At 37.4% G+C, this 19,162-nt stretch overlaps 1 protein-coding gene across 4 annotated transcripts in view; it reads left to right on the top strand.

The window, feature by feature from the left end:
* Agbl4 (ATP/GTP binding protein like 4) overlaps nt 1-19,162 on the top strand; it is a 1,213,327-nt gene that overhangs the window by 802,584 nt on the left and 391,581 nt on the right. The window lies entirely within an intron of this gene.

Here is a 19,162-nt window from a genome sequence, read left to right as displayed (position 1 = left end):
AGGGAAAAGAAAAGAGAAGACAACAGGTGATATTCTGGGTTCACATCCTAAACCTCTTGCCTGAAACTAATTTATAGCCTTAAATATATAATGAGATCTTCTATTATGTCTTTTTATACTGTCTAAATAACTAGAACATATACTTTCAAATATTATCATGATGGTTAATTATCTAAGGTGGCATTCTGACCCTCAGCTAGGAGCTACAAAAAAAAAACAAAACCCCACATTAAGCACTTTAATGGTTAAAAAGTAGAATCAACTGTGTCTAGAAAAAGAGCATGGGTTTCATGGGCAGACTGGGGACTTTTAGCAGTCAGATTCAGGATTGGATCTTATCACTGAGTTTTGTAGCTCTGAGATTTTAGGATGACTTAGTTGGGTGTGGTCCCTCAGTTTCTACATCAGTTTTGAGGAAAATAGTCAATAAATGTATCTGCTCTCCATACTCAAGACTTCATCCTTACTCCAAGTACCCAGACCTTACCTGGAAAGAGAAAGCTTGTCCCTGTACTTTTTTTTTCCTTGTGGCGTCTTCATATAGATAGATCATTGACTGGCCTTCATTTAAAGGTGGGTTCCTGTTGTTTCTTGGTGGAGAGATACATGAGGAGGTAGGCAAAGGCAAGGTGTAAAAAAATGAAACAAACCAGAGGAGAGGCAAAGAATTTGGAACTCCCAGATTTTTCTGAGCCATGATGCCGGCTATGGTACTCATATCACCATCTCTGTTATATTAACTCTACAACAGCTACCATGAGTGCTATAACTACCACAACTAGTGCTACCATTGCTACTAGGGCTTCTACTACTACTAATGCTCCTATTGCTAGTGTTGCTATTACCATCCTTTCTACTTCTACTGCAAAATATACTAGTATAATTCTACTGCTACCCCATTACTAGCACTATGTAGTAAAATAACTACTAGCTAATGTTTATTCAGGTGCTCTAATCACTCATAATGCTTCATATGTGCCCTGGCTATGGACATATAAGTATCTTTCATTTAAAAGCTCATGCAGTACTACTCATATTGCCCCTTTTATTTAGGTGATTTTATTATCTCTGTTTTTTACAATGTAAACTATTCTGAGCTAAAAGTTAATAAACACAAAACCCCACAGGTAGAATCCTCTCTTTAATGACTGCTCTGTATAACCTCTAATACTAACAAATTACTTGGCTGTGTCATAACCGCAGCTTTAGTTACCAAGTGTATGTCCTCCCATCCTCTTCCACTTTCTTACTCAAAATGCAATCTGATAGTTTCTTCTTTCTAATGGATAAATTTTAACATACTAGTTTTGCAAAAACACAAAGTAGTTATGGTCTAACATTTAGCTGCCTTACTCCTCCCTCTTCTGTCCCTTCTGGCACATTATTTATGCAGCACAAGGCTGTTGTAGGTCAGAGGTCATGTCTGACTTACATCTAGAACTCTAGTTCCTTTCAGTGCCTTTGATCTTCTAGGTTTTGAGTGAATAAATGAATTTTGAAAACATAAACCAACAGAAGACTTCTAAGCAAAGTTTGCTAACAAATGATGAGGATGCTGAGAAGATAGTGAACTTCTCATCACCAAAAAACATTCCAAGTTTCCAGAGTTCTTAGAGATGTTGAGCTAATTACCATTGAAGGGTCTTCCATGTTTAAGATATTATTATTTCTTTGAGAAGCACGGGGGGATACTGAACACTCTCCTCTCTGGATACTAGGTACACTGTCTTTTAATTCCTTATTAAATAAAAGCAAGATCATTATATTGATATTGATGTGAAATTTTCAGTTCAGGCTCTCTGACCTTTAAGAGACCAGCAGTCATCTGCATGACTTGCTAGATAAGAGTACTGAGGCGGGCCAGTTACAGGTAGAACAAGGATGAGAGCTCATCTGTGCTGAGTGCCATTCCAGAACCCTTTTCATTCAAACCTTTTGTCAGCCAACTTTGATCTTCCAGAACCCAGACTAACTTCAAGAGAACAAAATCAGCTTCCTATCTCGAGGTAGCAAAGCAGTTCAGCACCAAACACTGAGGGCCACTTAATAAAGGTTAGAAATCATCCCTGTTCATAGAAAGTTTTCACACACCTTATTTCTCAGTCTTGAAAGGTCCTTGCTCTTCCTAAGTTACCATATTCTTCGGCATATAATATTTCAACTTTGAGTTAGCATATTTTGACAGGACTAAAACCTCCCTCTTTGAAAAATCTACATTTTGGTAGCCTTTTGCTGTTTGGTTTGCAAAGGTACCCAAATCAACTGTCCTCATTCATTTAGGAGATCATTATCCAGTGGAAAATTCTATTCCACTATTATTATCTTATAATGAGAAAGCCTCCTAGGACAAGAGAGGAGCAGAGATGGGGGTTATAATGTATGGGTAGAGGCCTCAGATGCTGTAGACCACAGGAAGCAACTCTGCAGTTTTTGCAATTACAGGTGCCCAGTGAATAATATTTCTTAGTTTGCTGATTACTGATCCACTAAATGTAAACTCTGTGTGTGTGTGTCTGTGTGTGTGTGTGTGTGTACATCAGTGTCTGTATGAATTTTAAAATACATTTAATATTTTGTTATTGATGTACAGCATCCATTTCTTCTTCTGGTAGTAGCACCAAGATCTTGCCTAAGGCATCACTTCACAGTATGTGGTTTGAGAGGGTCATTGACCCTTGGAATCATGCATTAGTCCTCCTCATGCATTAGTCCATCAGCATATTCTGTCCCCTCAGACTGTAGAATCATTCTGCAGTTGAATATTTATATCAAATGAATTTTGTTGGATAGTTATTTATAGACAAGATGATCATTTAGTAAACACTATTGGCTTTTTGTCTCCTGAATTTATTCTTTTTATTGACATTATAAAATCTTCGATCTTAAATTCAAAGCCAAAGGAACAAAAAAAGAAAAGCTCCAAATTGCTTTACTTAAAGTCATTATTCACTGTGTTCTAAGTGCAGAGGCCTGTGATATGCAGTAAAACTACAGAAAAGAAAAAGACATTTTCTTGGGTAAGTCTTATGCCCACAAGGCTCTAACAATAAATTAGCAGCTGGGGAAAGTTGTAGTCCCACCTTGAACATTTTTAGGATTCAGGTGAGAGAAGACATGGGCATAGCACAAGTTTAAGTATTTAAGTTATAAACCTAGCTAAGAAACTGTTATAATACTATATACCTATACTCTTACCTTGCTAAATATGTTACATATACCATCCAATGACAAAATATAAGGTACTTATATAAAGCTATAATTTTCATTTGGCTAGAAGTTGACAAAACATCAAATAGGTTCAAATTTAATTCTTGTCATGCTCGTCTAGATATTTTCTTGGTAGAGAGATAAGCTAAAAACATTTGTATTAGTTAGTCTTGGGGCCCAGGCCAGTTTCCCTCTGGTCAGTTATCTAAGAGTAAAATTGAAAGGTTGGATTCATTGGTAACTAAGACTAAATAGATCCTTAAAAAGAAAAAATATTCATATTTAAATCTCTTGGGAGATTTTTACATATCCTCAAATGCATGCATATAAATGTTAGATTGCAGAATTATTGGTACAAGGCTGTATGGCCAAATGCAGAATCATTAAATGCCAGATGTAACAGACCATAATGAAGTTAAAAGTAAATTGGACTGTAAGATGTATATTGAATCATGAATGCTAAGCACATAATGCAGTGATGTTAAAATATTCAAGCATTAAAATCAACTCAATATTGGGCTGCATGTTCTAAATCTACATGAAAACATTAAATATGTGCCCAGAACTGTATCATTCTTCTAATTCAAACACCATTAATGTTGAAGAGTTGAAATGCACACCGTTAAGGTTACTTTTATAGTGCTATTCACTTTCTTTAGATTTGTAGCAAGCCTGGATTCCACAGACTCTAATGAATCACCCCTCCCTAGGTTTTCCTTTTGGTTTCTGGCTTATTCTGGAAAGATAAGAATAGTAATTCTTCCAGATCTCTTAAGACCTTCTAGGCAGACCAACCCCCATATTTTTAGGCAAGCAATTTGATAGGTCTCTGAAAGTCTCTGTGGCCTAGCAGAAGAATTCTCAATTTAGAATCAGATGACATGAGTTTGCGAAGTGCTTCAGTTACTTATTGGTTGAGAAGTCTTAAAAAGTTTACTAAGCCTGAATTTATTCTTCTGTAAAATGGAAAATTTGAAAATTCACTTTGTTTTGTTTCTGGTGTACTTTATAACTATGTCTAAAATAATAACTCATTTTATACTGTCTATATAAATTTCTATTTAATTTCTGTAATATGTGTTGTAGCAAATTTTTTAAACACAGAAAGATATTATATCAAAGAGAAATATCTCCCTTAACACCACCCCAAAGATAGCTAATATTAATGTGGTAGACATTTTCCTAATTTATTTTCATATATGTATACACATATAGATATATTTTATGGTTTAGATCTACAACATCCCCCCAAAGTCTCCTGTATTCAGAGGTGGAGTGTTTGAAAAGTGATTAGATTGTGGGATTCCACTGATTGTGGAATTCATTGATGAATTCATAGTTAAATGTGCTATTAGGAAGTGGGGCCTCATTGGAAGATGTGTCTCACTGGTGGCATATCTTTAGTGGGTTTATCTCTCTCCTTGGCTCCTCCCTTCTCTCTCAGTTTCCTGTTGCCATAAAGTGAGAAACTTTCTCCTACCATGCCCCCCTTCCATAATGATGTTCCTGCTTTAGAATCAGCTGACTGTGGACTGAACCCTCTGAGACCATGAACAAAAATCAGCCATTTCTTCTTTAAGCAGTGAATGTGACCAAAAAAAAAAAAAAAAAAGCTAATTAATAACAAAGTTATTGGGCTCATTCATTGCTGTAACTATAACTAACTACGTTTTGGTGGGGGAGTTTGAAAAGGTCTGTAGATGTGGGCCTTAAAATGTAGTAAGAGAACCTGATGGGTGATTCTAGTTGGAACTGAGAAGACCAGAATGCTGATAGAAATGTAGACAGTAAAATCCAGACCCAGAAGGTTTCAGATAGACACAAGGATTATATTGGCATTTGGACTAGAAGTCCTCTTTGTTGCACTTTGGCAGAAATGTGTTTACATTTTCTTAAGTCCTGAGATTTTGCAGTAGAGTGAGATGTAGGGTGGTGGACTGCTTAGCAGAGGAAATTTCAAGACAGCCCAACATTCAGTTTGTGGCATGAGTACTACTAACTGCTTTTAGCCAAATTTATAATGAGAATCAAGGGCAGATCACAAAGCAGAAATTTTTTTAAAAACATAAATTTGGTCCAAAAATAACCACATGTAAAGGAGAAAAAGTACACTGGTGTGGTTGAGGGAGAGCTTAGCAACACTAAAAAGAGGCCAAATACTTTGCATCAAAACATTAGGAAAGACACCTTGAGGACATCTCTGGAAATACCCAGAGCTCCACAAACTGAATGGCCACAAGCTCAAAGATGAAAAAGGATAGGCTCCTTTGAAAGACTTTGCTTTGAAAAGAGCCCCCCTGCACACACCAGGTTTCTTCTTATTCAGGACTACCTACAGAAGTGTTTTCCCTGACTTCAGCTATCCAGGCACTCAAAAACCACAGAAGTCATGGCCCAAGGAGGCCAGGCTACTGTTCAACAGACAACAGACCTTTGGATCATATACATGGTTTTACAGGTTTTAAGAATGCAAGAGTTGTGGGGTTATGTAGACTTCTACCCAGATTTCAAAGGAAGGCCTCAAGATGCCCCTGAGATGATGAAGCATGAAGCTCTGAGAAAGAAGCATAGGTTCATGGAGTGAAAAATCCAGAAAGTTGGAGGTGTCAGGAACACCAGTTGTCTGCTGAAGAAAGCTATAGGCAATGAGCAAGATCAGCCCAAGAAAGATCATGTGAGCTGCAACCAGCAAGGGGCAAGGTTGCCCAAGCCTTTTAGAGTTTCATGTATTACAGCTTGCCCCAGGTGCTGGATGTGGAGCTATAGATTTACTATTTGCCCTGCTGATTTTCAGACTTGCTTTTGTCCAGTTTCTTTCTATATCCCTACTTTTCCCTTCTGGAAAAGAAATGTTTACCTTGTATGGTAAACATGGTATGTTGGAAGTGTTTATCTCCTTTCGACCTTTTATAGCTAAGAGTTGCCTTGAATCTCAGAGGGGAATTTTGACTTGGAATCTTCAACACTTCTGAAACTGCTAAGATTTTGGAAACTCTTAGAGATAGACTAAGCACATTTTATGTAATGAAATGGACATGATCATTTTAGGGGCCAGAAGTGAAGTGTTATGGTTTAGATTTAGAATGTCCCTCAAAAGCCTCATATTTCAGAGGTGGGTCTTTTGAAAGGTGATTGGATCATGGGTGTGCTTATTTTAAGTAACAATGAATGGTCACAGTAGTTTGTAGAGTACAGATTCCTCAGCTGAGAGTAACCATGGAATCTTTTCTTCTTATTCGTTAAATTTGTTGGTACGTTTTATTTTTTTTTACTTGAAAAATTCATTTTTTATTATAACAAAAATTATGACATGTCCATTTGTGCATTCTGCTTTAACATAACTCTGGGTATGTAAATGGTCTGGAATGCTATACAGTCATGATTGGGGCAGCAGTCAGTAACACAATTAAAAAGTGTCTGCAAAAGTCAAGAGGGTGGGGCCAGGAGAGGAAAGAAAGTGGTTCCAGGTCCCTCAGTGGTACTTTTTAGATGCACATTATGATGCCATGAAATTTTTTTCATGTGTCTAGTCCAGTAATTGTCATAAAGTGAGGCCTCTAATATGCATGTTGAATAATTGGTGGATCAGAAAGTGAATGCCATTGCATTTCATTTCATTGCATTTTCAAAGAGGAGTATGTGAAAGGCTATTCTCCAGTCAGACCAGACAGAGAGGGAACGGTGGTAAGATTCTCTGCCAAAGCAATTAGTTAGCATCCTCTTGTGATTTTCACCCCTACTTTTCTGTCAGATAAATTTCTTTCTGAAATTCAAGGGCCAGTGAGACTTTAAAAATGCAGTTGAAAAGCCATTATAGCTTTGGTCACATTTTGTCTTCCAAGGCCTGCCTCACTGTGAGAAAGGTCTTAATAAATAGATTGTTAATGATCTAATTAAAAAGAAACATACTATATTAGGGCACTAGCAATGACAGAGGCCTGAGCTACAGCTTAGATTCACCAGAGGACAGTAGCTAATCACACAGGTACTGAAGAAGTCTTCCTTAATTTAGGTGGGCTATGTCCCTTGAAGATCTTGCCTGAAAATATTAATCTTAGAAATAATAACAATAGTCCATATTTTGATTTTTAGAATGTACTAATTAAATGTTCCACATGTATTATGTTATTAGATGCTAACAACTACCTGCAGTAAAGAAAGAGAATAATACATTTACTAAATTGGAAATTAACATTATAATTATTTTAAAAAGAAAATTGAGTCTCTGCAAGGTTAAACACAGTTGAGTATAACAATGCAGAGAGTTGAATTCCATCATGTTCAATGGCTGTATGGCTGTGGGGATAGAGAAACCTGCGTTTGAATCTTGGTTCTACCACCACATACATACAAACTGTGTGACTATGGGAAAGTTGTTTAACCTTCTGGGGCTCCGTCTATTCACCTATAAAATAGAAATAATAATAGAACCTAACTCATAAGGTTATGGTGAGGATTAAAAGGTATGTATCACCTAGGCAGTACATACAACATAACAAGAGCTAAAAATATTAGTCTTCCCTTGCCCATGGTGCAGAGATAAAGACCCCTAGTGAATACCCAAAGTATCGTGTCCTAACAATAGTTTTTATAGTCCTAGCCATGGTTTTTTCCATACATAATACTTATGATAAAGTTTAATTTGGAAATTAGGCACAGTAACATTAACAATAACTAATAATGAAATAGAACAATTAAAACAATATACTGTAATAAAACCGGAAGCATCACTACTCTTGTGTTTTAGGGGCGTCGTTAAGTAAAATATGGAAAAACATAAACACATGTACTGTGATATCACAACTACTGATCTGATAACAGAAACAGCAGCTAAGTGACTAATGGGTGGGTAATGCATACAGTATGGATACACTGGACAAAGGAATGATTTATATCCTTATTAAAATGGGACTGATTTAAAACCTAATTTTTTTTCAGAAATTTTTCACTTAATACTGCAGTTGACCATAGGTAACTGAGACTGCTGAAAGTGAAACTGAGATAAGAGGAAGACTATAGTAAATGTTATTCTCTTGTTACTACTTTTCTTGTCAATTATAATTAACTATTAATATTGGTGATGATAATGGTAAATGTCAGACTCTAGAACAGGGAGCATTCAAAACGTGTCTAAGACATAGTGCCTACTCTTCGGGAGCTTCCAATCTGATTTAGCCTACAATCACATATCTAGTGAATAACAAAGCTCAGATTTGATCCAGAGCGGTGGAATTTTAAATCACTTTTCTGTTACTCACTGTATCCCTCCTTCGTAGTGTAGGTCTGATGTTATTGTCATTATGTCTCTCTTCTCCATTACATCGATTCCCTCGAGACAGAAGGTCTTGCGACTACCCCTTGTGCACCCAGTGTGAATACAGGCCCAGACACACATTCTAAATATATTTGTTCGCCATTTTCAAGTAAAGCCCCTAAGTGGGGCTATCTAGCTTCCCACCTCCCGTACCCCAGTCAGAGCTGCTGTTCCAATGTATTTGTCCCTTTCTCTGCTTTCCACTTCCCCTCCCCCTCCCCATCACAGTTCTTCAGTGAGCGATTCCCTCTGTCATCTCACTGTAAATTGATGATTCGAGGCTGCTGATGCACTGAGCCACATGGCTAATACATCAGCTAAATGGATGCCGAAAACACCACCTGCTCCTTCAGGCAAATGGCACTGTGGAAAATGGAATGTGTAATCAATAGAATTAAGCCTTCAGCAGAACTCCATACCCATGGCCCAGCACAGGGCTTTGGCAGGCAAACAGTGGAAAATTTTTTTTTCTTTTTTTCAAACATTTTGAAAGCACATGGCTTGGCACTCGTTCAGCCAGTTTTGTTGGCACTACCACAGTCAGTGAGCTGTCTCTTTCCTCTATTCAGCCTCAGTGTCTCTGTCATTTAGTTTTTACACCTTATCTCTAGGAGACCTGGAAGGATAGCACAAGCTTCTGGGCACACCCTAAAAAGCAAACATTTGATGGCAGGTAGGTCTGAATTTGGCTGTAGACAAGACATTCAACTTTTCTGAGCAGTGATTTTTCTCATTCCTGAAGTACCTTACCTGTGTATAGGCTTGTGGCAAAAATTCAAAAATAAAATCCTAGGAGCTAGGAGGGAATTTTTGGATCATTGGTAAAACTGTAGTCCTCACTGGTCTATTCTTTTGCAGATGAAGAAACCAAAGTCTAATAAGGAAAGGGACTTTAGCCAGTGTAACAGTGAAAAATGGAGGTGCAGGGCCTTGTCTTGCTGCAGAAGACTTTCTATGCAGCTTCCATGCCAGGAGACCTTTAGGATAGGACAATGTGGGAGGACAGTGGCATTTACACATCAGGGCCAGTCTTTATGCAAGAGTTGGACTCTTCCTTGTCACCCCTGTGCTCATATCATCACACTGAATAGCTCCTTTTTATATTCATTCTCCCTTTAAGAAGCAAAAGTTTCTCCAGCCATAGGTATTATGTAGACTGAGCACATTGGTACAGGGAAGCCCATCTCAGAGTTCTTAGAAAATTTGTATTCACCTCTTATCAAAACTTTAATTTTGTACACCCTGGTAGAATCCTTTACATTATACTCCCATGTTAACTAACTTAGTGGCTTTCAACTGGAGATAATTTTGCCTCCCTTCTTTCCTTTCCTTTAGGGACACTTGGCAATGTCTGAAAACATTTTTGATCATCAGGACTTGAGAGGAAGTATTACTTGGCATTTAGTGGTTAGAGGTCATGCATGATACTAAAGATTGTATAATCCATAAGAAAGCCTTCCACAATGGAAATTCTCTAGTCTAAAACGTCAGTAGTGTCATTGTTGGGAAACTCTAATTCATTTTAGGGGTCTGTTTTTATTTCTTTGTCCAATGTATCAATGGCCTGAGAGCTCTGTATGGACTTCCGTGATGCCTTAGCTAATGATTCCTGTAGTAATTTAGTGCAGTAGAATTTCAGTAAATATTTCTTGGGTGGTGACTAGATTCATGGGTACATATTTCACATAATGTACAAAGAGAATTGTATACATTGGACTAAGAATCAGAAGAATTTGGTCAATGTTTCACCAACAATAAGGAAAATCTAAGAGTTGGATTAGATTTGTACTTTTCAAACTGTGATTGAAAACATCCCATCCACCACTGCACCTATTTTATTCTATGGGCTTTGACTATATTTTTTCTGTACAGAGGGTTCTACATTTAAAAGAATTTGTTAACCCCTAAGAGAGTTAAAAATACTTTTAAACCAAATACCCCTGAGGATTCCTAAAAATATGGTATTTTTAAAGTGGGTTTAGTGAATGCCCCTGTGGTTATAGTTTATTTATTCCAGTCTTGGGATAGCAGCCACCTACCTGTGTTCCTTCTAATTTGGAGACTGTTCAATTCTTGATCTTCTTGTGACTGTAAAGCAAGCAATGGATCTGCTTTCACTTATCTTGAGAAGGGCACTGGGAGAGACTCATGGCCCTGTCTCCAACCCCATGCATCTTTCTGTGGTCACTGGAGAGGAGAGCAAGGCAAGTGCCAGGAAGAACTGATCTTTGTCATATTTAAATAAGGCAGCTTCTATATGATGGGAATAAATTAATACAGAAACTACCTGAAACCTTACTAAGTCACCATTTCTGAGGGGGCACCTGCTTCATGGTAACATCAGTAGAGCAAAGAAGTACAAGTGTGGGGAATAAGAAGGAACATGAGTAGCGATATGAAACAAAGAAGGGAAGACTTAGGGAATGTTTATGACTGTAGACCTGTTAGATGGAGACAGGAGGAAAGAAAGTCGCTGGGGAAAAGAGGGAATACTTAAACAATCCTTGCCAATAGGAAATGAATTAAGTCAGGAGGGCACTGGAGAAGGGCCTAGGTTTTCATCCTGGTTCTGCTTATTAAGTGACTTTGGACAACACTTACTCTTTCTAGGTCTTGGTTTACGAGTCTGTGAAATTAGGTTGAGAATTTAGTCTTTACAAGGTTATGGAAGGATTGTTTGCCCAGTGTTTGTCTCTTGGTAAGTAGATGCTCAATAAACATTTGTTATTATTAAACTTGGCATTATTGTAATTAGCAAGTTGTCTAGGTTTACAGAGGCAGGAAGAGGTCAGAGTCAATAGCACAATATGATTGTCAGTGTCATTTGAACTACTTCTGCTCATGGAATGCTGCTTGGCACAGAAACATCCCTCTTTCCAGTCCTCCCTGCTTGCACGCCTCACATTGGAAACTGAGATCCAGAGAGAAGCATAATCATGCCCCATATCCATAGTGAGTCACTATGGAGTCAGAATTTAGTTGTTTTCATGTCCAAGAGAAGACTCCTAACAATTGTATCAGTTCAACTTAATATAAATGTACCATAAACTGAATGGCATATAAACAACATGAATTTATTTCTCACAAATCTAGAGGCTGGATTATAAAGATCATGGTACCAGCATGATCAGGTTCTGGTGAATGCCCTTTTCCAGCCACAGATTTTTGTTTTCTTATTCTATCCTCATATGGCTAGCTAGATCTGGGATCCTTTTTATAATGGCACTAATCCCATTCATGAGGGCTCCACTCTCATGAATTGATAATTTCCCAGAGGTTCTGGTTCTTAATACCATCACACTGAGGGTTAGGATTTCAACATGAGTATGGTGGAAGCACAGACATTCAGTATTGCAGCACTGTCTCTTGGGAAGACAATGTTTCCTCCATCTGTGGACAATCTGTCCATAGAGAGGCAAGGTCAGTGACATCATTTTATCAAATATCAACACTGTCATGGGCAAATGGAAAAAATACAAACAAACATGGATGGGCAAAGAACAAGCCTTTCCTACATTCTATACCAAGGAGCTGGACCTCACTAGGTGGTAAGGGAATGAGCAAACCCTCCCACCACTTCAGTAGGCCTGCTTAACTCTCCGCACTGTCAGCATGACCAGCAATCCAATAAGGCAGTGCCTGGCTACTCCATTAGCTCATTAGGCAGAGGCAAGTGTCTGCATTGATCTGTTTATCTCCCAGGCCTGGCTGCTGGAGAAAAGCCAGCTGTTTCCTGAGAGCTGTCTTTCCCCTTGACTCATCAGAGAGCATCAGGGGAGTCTGCTCCTTTGTCCCTTTCATTTCCAAGGTCACCAGAGTGCAAAGCAGAAGCTGAGCCATGGTGGTGCCTTCTGAGAGTTTCAGTCACTGCATCTATTTCTCTACTTTTAACTACTCTCTGGAGGTGACCCCCATGTAAATGAAGAACGTGGTAGGAAGTACCTTGGTTTGGAAGTGGAAGGCTTCAGTTTCAACCAGGCTTTGCCACTTATACACTAGCTATATGACCGTGAGAATATCATTTCCTGTCTTAGAGTCCCAATATTCTCCTTTTTAAAATAAAGTTTATAGAACCTGTATCATAAAATCATTATGAATATTCGTGGTAAGAATAGAGGCAGAACGTGTAGTTTAATTCTGGGCACAGAAGCAGTATTAGCAAATTTGTCTTGATCTACCATTTCTGAAATGCACTCTTCTTTTAGGCAAAAGGATTAGAGTATTTGTTAGGATTATGTCATGAAATTTTTGTGAGATTTATATGAAAATATCTTGGATAGTATAGCTGTCGTATAAGCGATGTGTTTGTAGGTAGCTCTTTAAGAATCAATATTATCAAGAATGTATGCTTACATACTGTGGGCTTAGCTAAATTTTTTTAAACAGCCTGCATATTTATTGTCTCATAGGTGGCTCTTTACTCTTGGAGACTAAATTGCCTAAAAAGGTTCAAAACTAATTTTACTTGAGTGTTTAAAAAATAAGTAGTAGTTTATTAGAATAACAAAAGTTATTCTATTGGTCAGTAATAGTAACAAGGATGAAGTTATACTAGGTAATATTAGCAAAATACACTTTTCTAAAATATAATAACTACAACCTTAGTATTTGATTACACATTTCCAAATCAAATAATACCCCTAATTTTATCTTTTAACATTCTCTTATTTTTCTATGAGTGTTGAATTCTTAGTTTAATATTATTCTTTAAAAATATAAGTATACTAATTATAGAATATACTTAAAGGTAAAAAAAATAAATTTCTGCTTTTCCATAAGTCAGCATATCACTCACTATAGTTTTCAACTTTTTTCTTTGTATCTATATATTTTTAAGAAAATGTATGTTTTACTGCATTCTTCTTTTACCATAGTTACTTCCCCATCTTACTAAATATTCTCTAAAAATATGTTTTAGAGAATCTTATATACAAGTAATTTGTTTATTCATTTTTCTTTTACTCAATATTTAGATAACTCTCTGGTTTTTATTATTACACTTTAAGGAATACTCTTGTGCATATGTTTGCGTCTCTTATTTCCTTAGAACTACACTTATTCAATCCTTACCCAAGAAATTGATAATAATTCATTGATTTGCGTTAAAGAAAAGTGACCCCCTCCATGGTTTCATATAGCATTGTTAGAGTCTGGGATCCCCCTGGTGGAGGTTATGGTCATGGTCAAAACCTGTTACATTCACTTTGACAGGAGAATTCAAAGATTCCAAGGGCACAACTTTAGAAATGGCATCTGCCAGGTTTGTTTCTCATCATTCCAGGTTTTGCTTCATTTTTGGATGAGAACATCAAATGCAAGAAATGTGTCTGTGTGCCTGTGTGTGCACACAAATAAAACAAAGATATGAGAAATTCAAATGGAATAGACAAATGAAAAAAATTCAAGAAAATTAAAGCCTAAAGTTGTTTTCAATTTGAAACTGTCGTCAGCGGTATGGGACCAAAGTCCCTTACCCCACCTCCGTGGTATCCCATGACTGCAGCGTAACAGTCAGTAAATAGAGGATGGTTTCTCTGTGGCTAGAGATGCCCTAGACCAGAAGTCTGCCCATTAGGACACTAGATGGAGCCAGATGGGAAAGTTTATGCTGTAACTGCAGTGAAACCATTTTCTCTGCACTTTTCTTCAGGAACAGTTGCATGATATGGCTGATCTCACAGAAAGGCTATTTCTCTGACATTCTTCTTCAGTCAAACTGCCCTCAATCAATCTTCCATCAAACTTTCACAAGCCCTCACCTTGGGCCAGACACATAGCTGAATCAAACACAATCCCTGCTGTGCGGGAGCTTTATCAACCAGTTAGAGGGGCCACTGAATTGACAAACTGATTTTCCTTTATTTTCTTTCACTCTTTCTAGAATCCATGCAACTGTGCCAACAGCATTGCCTGACCATGCATTATACAGTATTTCCCTATCTCTTTGCCTTTGTTCTTTCATTTTCCTCTGTCAAGAGGGCCTTCCTATTTTGTTTCCTAGTACTATATCTAAATCTTTCCTCTATTAGGACTGATCCAATCATTTTCCCCCCAGAAGCCTTTCCTCATTCTCCCCTCATAGAAGTCCTCTTAATTCCTTTAATCTTATAGTGAGTACAGAGGTTCTCAAGCTGTGGTATGACTCAGAATTAGAGGGCTGGACTCAATTTCCACTATTTCTAATTTAGTAGATCTAGATAAGGGTTAGACTCAGGGTTAGGATTTGCATTTCTCATAAGTTCCCAGGCAGTGCTGTTTCTGGTAGTCTAAGGCATACACTATGCAAACCTGCTTGGTAGTTATGAGCCAAGCATTATGCTGCATATGGGTAATATTACAGTGACCAAGGCAGTTCTTGCACTCAAGGCTAGCTCAGGCTGGAGACAGAAGAGAAAAACAAATATGGCAACATTTTGTTGTGCTAGAGGAGTGTGAGAGGTGTTTTAGAAACACAAATAAGCAGGTATCTAACTGTCCCTGTAGAGTTGGAAAGACTGAAAAATTTCCACAGACCATGGCATTTGAGCTGGCCTTAAAGAGTGACTAGGACTGCACCCAGAACAGAAGAAGTCAACAGCATGTGCCATGGCATAATGGTATAAAAACCTATCCTATGTTCAGAGTATGGGGGCGGAGACATGGGAGGAATGGGCAGTCGCCTCAGAAAAGTGAAAGTTACAGGAGGTGAATGTGAAGAGGTCAGTGTAAAGGCCATGACTGCCATTCTAAGAAGTTCTATTTTGTACTCCAGATTGTAAATCAATAAAATAGAAAAATAACATGATGTACATTTCCTTAAGGAAGAATCAGTCTGATTATACTGTGGCTTTTGGACTACAGAGAAGACTGGAAGGGGGTGACCAGTGTGGAGGCTGTTGCAGTTGTCTAGGCAAGAAATGAAGAGTATTGGACTGGAACATCAAGATGGAGAAGAAAACAGATTTGGGGGTCTGATGGACCTGGGCTCAGTCCTACCCCTTTAAGGGGATTGCAGAGGTCTTTAGAAATATAGTTCAGCTTTGCCATTCTTCCCACTCCTTCTCTGAGTTCTCACCTTTGTTTTCTTGTCAGGACCCTATCACTGGGTTTTTTTGTGTCTGTGGAGCAGATACCTCCCAGACTTCTCTGCCTTGTGCTGCATTCCCTTTGAGGGATTGTGTTCCCATCTATATTCAAAGTCCCATTTCTTGGTTCAGTACTGTACCATGTTACGCTAACAACTGGCCAATCACTATGTCATGTTTCTCATCAATGAAGTGGGTAAAATAATGATTCCAGATCAGTCTTTTTCACTGCACAAAAATTGAAACATTTTTATTCCATTCATTCAAAAGTAAATATACCAAGAAGATAGTTGCATTACAACAAAGAACCTGAAATTCACTTTGGTAGTAATTTCAATGGCTATAAATCCACATTTTGATAAAACCTGTCTTTTAGTTTATGTTGGAGTCCTTTTCTTTAAGAAAATCAAGTTAAATGCCAGGATGCTTGCAAAAATAAACAAAAAAGCATTTTAAATCAAGGTGTCACTTAAGGAGTTTGAAAATTGTATCATTCAATAAAGATTCATTAAGTCCTACTCAGTGCTAGACGCTATTATTTACACTAGTGTTACTTTGCAGACCAAGTGCATACTCTTTGAAGCTTATATTTTACTGGACAAGACAGAGAATAAACAATATATAATTATACTAAATAGCTTACTAGAAAGTGGTAATTACTATGGAAAAAAGAAAAAGAAGATATAAGGTGGAATCTTTCTCTTTTCCATAGAGTATCTCGACTATTGTTGAAATGGATTATATGCAACTATAATATCCATGTTTTCACTTATTAATTCATTTATCAAAGGTTTTATGACATCTTACATGCTACAGGCTCCATGTGATACATATCAAACAATACAGAGATACGTATTGTGAAGTCAGACATAAATAGTCTAACCACTTACTCTGTCTTTACCGTCTATATAGGCTTAAATGAGATTTTTTTCAATATTTTGGAGTCTTATTTGTCTGTAAAATGAAGACTCTGATGCTTTACAGTATTGTGTAGACCAAATGACTTTAATGAAATAAGGCCTCCATAGTTCATGGCATGTAGTGAACACTTATTAATTTTCTACATTTCTTTATTCCTTCATTCAACAAATACAGTATGTATATAACACCATATGAGGCATTGCAGAAGACATCTTCCTGCTCCTTTGGAGCTCAGGATACAGCTGGATCAATTATCTTAGTTGAGAAGGAGCCAGAGAAGGCTTCTTAAAAGAACTATCAGGCGAAGACTTAAGGTTATTTAGGAGTTAACGAAACAAAGATGTAGAAAAGAATGTAGAAGCAAGGGAATATAAAGCTGTTTAGACCAGAGGATCAATGGAACGGAAGGTGCAGAAACAATTCCAAATGCTATCTTATCTTTTGCAAAGGGACCAAATACCTTCCCTAGAAGAACAATAACCTCTTTAATAAGTAGTGCTGGGAAAACTGGCTTTCCACATACTGGAAATTGAACCTAGAACCATATCTTTCACCATACATTAAACTAAAATCAAAGTGGATCAAACGTCTAAATATTAAAATAGAAACATTTAATCTGCTAGAAGGAAAGATACGTAAAACTCTTTAAGACATAGGTGTAAGCAAAGACTTTATGAATAAAACCCTGGTCACACAGGAAATATAAAGAATCAACAACTGAAATCACATCATATTGAAAAGCTTTTTGCACAGCAAAATAAACCACCAACAGAGTGAAAAGACAACCCACAGAATGGGAAAATAATTTTACCAGATATTCCTCAGACAAAGGACTACTATCCAGAATATGTAAAGAATTCAAAAAGTCAGGCCCCCCCAGAATTTGAATACCCAATCCAAAGATGGTTTCTGAAATGAATAGACACTTCTCAGATGTAAAAACAGCAAATAAATGTATGAAAAACTGTTCAACATCACTGGTCATTCAAGAAATGCAAATTAAAACAAGACTGCAATTCCATCTCACCCCATAAATAATGGCTATCATTAAGAAATCAACCAATAGCAAATGCTAGTGAGGCTGTGGAGCAAAAAGAAACCTTCTCCACTGTTGGTGGGACTGTAAATTGGTATTACCACTATGGAAATTAGTATGGAATTTTCTCAAAAAACTACAACTAAAGATTCCATTTCACCCAGTTTTCCCTTTTTAGGTATCTCCTTGAGAGAGTTAAAAGCGTCACATCATAGTAATATATGCTCACCCATGTTTATAGGCACACAATTTGTAATAGCTAAATCTTGCAAACAGCCAAATGCCCATCAGTGGAAGAATGGATAAGGAAAACGTGGCTTTTATGTACAACGGAGTACTACTCTTCCATAAAGAAGAATAAACTTGAGACATTTTTAGGCAAATGGATGTACATAATTTTAAATGAAATAAATCAGACACAGGTTTAAATACTGCATTATTTGTCTTGTGTGAGAAACCCAGAGGATAAAGCACCAAAACAGAGAATAGATATTGGAAAATAGGAAGAAAATATTCAATTGAGAAGTGGATTGGAGGTGGGGGGGATCGGGGTTAAAAAATAGAAATTAATGTAAGGAAAATAGTAGACCCACAGTGGATGAGCAGCACCCCACAACACTTAATAAAGTAGACAAGTACCAGATGAATGGTGCCCCTGATGCAAGTGTGCTACCATCTACCAACTCCAAGACTGCTTTGCATTTTGCTTCCCCACAGCACAGGGGATAAACCATAGATGGGAACTAACCAACCAACCTGGACAAGGACAACACCCAAGGATAGAAGGGACCTATGACTGCAAATACTGAGTCCAAAAGCCCACTCAAACCCCCGCCCTGGAACCTACATCCAGCAGAGAGCAAGGGCTGATTACATTCCCCATCCACCGACTGGAGCAAAGACATGCCTTGGCTTAGAAGATAATCACAGTCTTGGGAGGTGTGGACAAAGGGCCTCTGGTACAGGGTGAGAACCTTGAAAATGTGTAAGCCCCAAAGCTAAGCATAAAAAATTGTGGCTGGCTAAATCCCAAGACTACAGATCTTAGAAAGAAAACACTCATTAAATAACACAGGAATTTTTTTGTTTGACTTAATATTTTTCTTCTATTTTGTATTATTTTCATCTTACTTTCATTGGGTTTTTGGGAAGCTTGAGGTTCTCTCCCCCTTTTTTCCTTTGTTTCTTTTTTTTCCCTTTTCTTTCTTTATCCCTTTCACCTTTTCTATTTGTCACTCCCTTTCTGTTCACTGTTTTTGTGAGGATGGTTCAACATACACAAATAAACATAATACACCATATCAACAAAAGAAAGAACAAAAATCATATGGTTATCTCAATAGATGCAAAAGAGCCTTGGACAAAATTCAACATCCATTCATGATAAGAATCTTGAAGAAAATAGAATAAAAGGATATTTCCTCAATCTGATAAAGGCCATCCATAACAAGTCTGCTGCCAATATTGTATTAAATTGAGGAAAACTAAAGAGTTCCCTCTAAAATCAGGAACAAGAAAAAGATTTCCATTCTCACCACTCATGTTCAATACAGTATTCGAAACATTAGCCAGAGCAATCAAACAAGAGAAAGAAATTAAATAAAAGACATATATATTATA

This window comes from Fukomys damarensis, unplaced genomic scaffold (genome assembly GCF_012274545.1).
Source record: "Fukomys damarensis isolate Sample0158 unplaced genomic scaffold, DMR_v1.0_HiC HiC_scaffold_23, whole genome shotgun sequence".
Lineage (NCBI taxonomy): Eukaryota > Metazoa > Chordata > Mammalia > Rodentia > Bathyergidae > Fukomys > Fukomys damarensis.
This window is presented reverse-complemented; position numbering and strand designations above follow the sequence as displayed.